Source organism: Protobothrops mucrosquamatus, unplaced genomic scaffold (genome assembly GCF_001527695.2).
Source record: "Protobothrops mucrosquamatus isolate PMUCROS unplaced genomic scaffold, P.Mucros_1.0 scaffold9064, whole genome shotgun sequence".
NCBI lineage: Eukaryota > Metazoa > Chordata > Lepidosauria > Squamata > Viperidae > Protobothrops > Protobothrops mucrosquamatus.
In genome coordinates, this window is record NW_015394856.1 from 1 (window position 1) to 5417 (window position 5417).

Consider the following 5417-nt stretch of genomic DNA (forward strand, 5'->3'; position numbering starts at 1 on the left):
CCATTTTATGCCGTACATTTGGAAAGTGGGAGGGCCGTATTGCTGCTCACGAAAGCCTGTTTTGTTTGTTTATTGATTAGAAAAGCTCAACGGCCCAGGATTTTGGTGCTATAGTAATCTTGAACAATACTGAGAGTCCTCAACTTATAACCATTCGTTTAGTGACCGTTCAAAGTTACAACAAAGTATATACGTATGTGTGTGTGTGAAGTACTAGTACCGCTTTACAAAGCCCTAGTAAGACCACACCTGGAATATTGCAGCCAGTTTTGGTCACTATATCACAAAAAAGATGTTGAGAGTTAGAAAAAATTCAGAGAAGAGCAACTAAGATGATCAAAGGCCTGGAGACTAAAACATATGAAGAATGGCTGCGGGACTTGGGTTTGGCTAGTCTACAGAAAAGAAGAAATAGGGGAGACATGATAGCCGTGTTCCAGTATCTGAGGGGCTGCCACAAGGCAGAGGGGGCCAGGTTGTTCACCAGAGGGAAGGACGAGAAACAATGGTTGGAAACTGATCAAAGAGAAAAGCAACCCAGAATTAAGGAGAAACTTCCTGACAGTGAGGACAATCAACCAGTGGAACAGCTTGCCACCAGAAATCGTGGGCGCTCTATCATTGGAAGTTTTTAAGAAGAGACTAGACCTTCACTTGTTTGAGATGATAGAGGTTCTCCTGCTTGAGCTGGGGGCTGGACTAGAAGACCTCCAAGGTCCCTTCCAGCTCTATTCTATATATCTCTGTCCGTCCGTCCGTCCGTCCGTCCATCCGTCCGTCTATCTATCTATCTATCTATCTATCTATCTATCTATCTATCTATCTATCTATCTATCTATCTATCTATCTATCTATCTATCTATCTATCTCATCTATATTTTATATCTATCTAATATCTTCTTGTCTATCTATCTATCTATCATCTATCTATCTATCTGTCTCTACTTCTTATATCTATCTATCTATCTATCTATCTATCTATCTATCTATCTATCTAGAGAGAGAGAGATAGATAGATAGATAGATAGATAGAGACAGACAGACAGACAGACAGACAGACAGACAGACAGACAGACAGACAGACAGACACAGAAGATAGACAGACAGACAGATAGATAGATAGATAGAAGAGAGGTAGAGACAGACAGACAGACAGATAGATAGATAGATATAGATTTTTGTAGTGCTTTTAAAGAACTTTCTTAAGGATTCTTGTACAAAGTCCAGTAAGACAGTGGCTATTTTGTGGGTAAGATGATGGCAATAATTCCTGTACCAAATAATTCCAAACTACCAATTGGATTGCTGGGACCTCTTCCGATGCCCTCAATCCATTTACTCGAATTATTCAAGGCAGGAAGAGAACCAAAAACATTGCAAAAAAAAAGACATAAACAGAATTGTTTTGCATCCAACAAAAAAGCACAGCTGCCTTCAAGTCAAGGTCAACTCCCTGATGTTTTCACTAACTGTGGTTTTTGCCGATATTGACTGGTCAGGAAACAGATCTTGATATTATGGTAAATACTCTGATAATGTGCAGAAGAGAACTGGGTGAAAAGTCAAAATATTAACCCTATCGTGTGGGACAGAAGGAAGAATTCCATATTAGCAAAACTTGGGAAATAATTTTAAAAGCCTCTTTCTGTGAGTCTTCCTTGTGATGAGTAGCATATGGGAATCTATCTCCAAATGAGACAAGATATTGCAGAACGGGAAAAGGTGCAAAATAATAATAACAACATGGATCTGCACATATACTATGTAGATACATTACGACATCCGAAGTTCTTGGGAGGAATTCAATGCATACAGGAAGTCTTCCACTTACGAGCCTGTCGTAAGTCGTGGCACTTGTAAAGCCGGTCATCGTATGATCAACTGGATTTAGAATAGGATAGGATAGGATAGGATAGGACAGAATAGGAATAAGAATAGAATAGGAAGAGAAGAGAAGAGAAGAGAAGAGACGAGAAGAGGTCATCTAGTCCAACCCCCTGCTCAGGCAGGAAACCCTTTAACATTTCAGACAAATTTATGATGGTTGCAGTGTCCAAGGTCACGCGATCCCCTTTTGCCACCTTCTGACTGCTTAAGTCAATGGGGAAACCAGATTCGCTTCACCATTGTGTTACTAACTTAACAACTTAGTGTCTCTTAAGTTGTGGAAGGATGCAGATTTTTGGGTAAGGGGTTTGCGGGATGGCAAAGGTTTGTAACTTAAATTGCGGAATATCCAATTAAAAGATGTATGGGTAGGCCCTGACTGGATGCCCACCATACATAGAGCCAAAGTTAATAAGCTTGACAGGCCCCGTACACCATACAGGTCGTCCTCAATGTATGACCAGCAGTTTATGCAGCGGTTCACTTAACAACTGTGGCAGGAAAAGTCGTAAAACTGAGCAAAACTCAATAATAATAATAATAATAATAATAATAATAATAATAATAATAATAATAATAAAGTTGGAAGGGACCTTGGAGGTCATCTAGTCCATCCCATTGCTCAGGCAGGAAACACTATACCATTTCAGACAAATGGCTGTCCAGTCCCTTCTTAAAAACTTCCAGTGTTGGAGCATTCACCGCTTCTGGAGGCAGGTTGTTCCACTGGTTAATTGTCCTCACTGTCAGGAAGTTTCTCCTTCGTTCTAGGTTGCTTCTCTCCTTGATTAGTTTCCACCCGTTGCTTCTTGTCCTGCCTTCAGGCACTTTGGAGAATAGCTTGACTCCCTCTTCTTTGTGGCAGCCCCTGAGATACTGGAACACGGCTATCATGTCCCCCCTCGTCCTTCTCTTCGTTAAACTAGACATACCCAGTTCCAGCAACTGTTCCTTATATGCTTTAGCTTCCAGTCCCCTAACTGTCCCCTAACTTAACTGTCTCATTTAGAAACGGAAATTTGGGGCTCTGTTGCGGTCGTAAGTCGAGGACTACCTGTTCTACACACCCACACCCGTCTCCCTTTGCGTAACCTTCCCTTCTTCTTGTCTCTGCAGTCGAAAGAAACCTCATCCGTTCTTAGCTGCGATATTTCCACAGACGATCAATTCATCGTCACCGGATCCGGGGACAAGAAGGCGTCTGTTTACGAAGTCATGTACTGACCCGAGTCCCGGCGTTGTTCCAAACTGACCGCAAGAGAAAGGGGCGGCTGTTTTGTGCGCCCCTTCTCGGGTTTGTTTGTTTTTATCCAGCCAAAGAATAAATCCCCTCAACAAGTCCGGGAACGGAACCAGGAACCCGGAACCCACAACGAGGACGCCGGGTGGGTTGTGCGAATGCAGCCCCCTCCGTCTTCCACGCAACCCGATGCGTTTGCGGAGCTTCGCGGTGTCTCTCCCGAGTTCTTATCGTGGCATGGTGGGAACAAGGGTTGGCTCTCTCTCTTTGGTGTGTGTGCGTGTGTGCGTGTGTGAGTGCGCGCAAGTGTGTGTTCACATTGAAATTTCTTGGAAAAGTTTGTTGTGTATTCTAATTTTTTTTTCTTTTTTTAAAGAAAAAGGAAATAACGAACTTTCAATAAAGAGATGATGGTGTTTGGGTTACTTGATCTATCTCGATCTCTTCCGTTTTGCGAGAATCCTTCATGGGTGAAAAAGGGGTGGGGCTGCCCTCGCACGCTGAGGGGGGGGCGGGCGCTGGCGCCATCTTGACTTGATTGACCTACCCCGGGCCTTTGTGCAACTCTGAAAAACACCTTAGTTTTTCTAAGCGTGTTCAGAGTGCAGAAGAACTGAAACATTTCAGGAAGTCGAGGACAGAGGGAGGTAAGACGGAATAGCAATAGGGACAAGATTTTAGTCTCTCTCTTTTTTTTTAATGCCTCTAGTGCTTGGGAACACGATTGTGGATCCTGGAGGGTTGTGGGAAACTTAGAAAGCTGTTTCTCTTAAGTTGTGGAAGGATACAAATGTTCAGGTAAGGAATTTGCCGGATTGCAAATGTTTATGACTTAAATTGTGGAAAATCCAATTAAAAGATTTATTGAAAGGCCCTGACTGGATGCCCACAATACACAGAGCCAAAATTAAAAACTTTACAGATCCTGTATACCATACAGGTAGTCCTCAATTTGTGACTAGTCACTATCTACCTACTTCTACCTATAGCGCTCTCTCTCTCTCTCTCTCTCTCTCTCTCTCTCTCTCTGTCTATCTATCTTATCTATCTACTGCATATCGATCTGTCGATCTTATCTATATCTATCTACCTAATCTACCTATCTATATCTATCATCTATCTATATCATCTATCATCTCTACCTGTTTATCTACCTACCTACCTATCATCTATCTATCTATCTATCTATCTATCTATCTATCTATCTATCTATCTATCTATATCATCTATATCATCTCTACCTATTTTTATAGCTACCTATCATCAATCTATCACCTATATCTTATCTATATCTTCTATCTCTATAGGTACCTATCATCTATCAATCAATCATCTATACTGTATATCATCTATATCTTATCTATCTATATCTTCTATCATCTCTACCTATTTATCTATAGCTACCTATTTAACTATAGCTACCTATCATCAATCAATCAATCTATCATCTATCTATCTTTATCTATCTGTCATCTATCCATCTATCTTGGACTAGAATACTTCCAAAGTCCCTTCCACTCTATTACTGTTAATCTGTTATCTATAAATTTGAAAAACATGAAAAATCAACAAAGTAAATAGAAAAAAGGACCAAAAGCAAGATAAAAGGGCAGAGAGGGGAAAAAAGGAATGGCTTCCAGACTTTGTTTTTCTTACAGATAATAGATTAAAAACACACATCTGACTCTAACATTAACAAGTGTCTCCATTACTTCCATAAACCCATGTCATTCTAATCCTAAAATCCCCAAATCAAAGTTTTGTTTCTCTCCGCTTCTCATAAATAGTCCAGGAAATTGGAAGCCACTTCCAATTAGAATTGTTGATTAGCTGGGGTTGGACTTTTTCCCACATGCTCCAGTACAACTTCTTTTGTCTGGTTCAGGAGACAGGGATTCCCCAACCAGCGTTAATGGACTTCAACTCCCAGAATCCCCCAACTAGCATTCTGCCCGGGGAATTCTGGGAATTGAAGTCCACACATCTTCAAGTTGCCAATGCTGGGTATTATTCTAATACATCATTTATTTATTTTATTTATTATTTATATTTATATCCCGCCCTTCTCCTTGCGGACTCAGGGCGGCTAACAACCAGATAAAAATGCAACTCCCCAAAACTACAGATTTAAAAACATAATTAAAAACAAATATTAATAATTGGTCTAATAGTTTAAAATTACTTTAAAACCCCCATTAAAAATTTTCCCCTAGGCCAGTCCCGCAAGCTGGAATAACCAAGTCTTAAGGGCGCGGCGGAAGGAAGGGAGATCAGGGATCACCCTGATCTC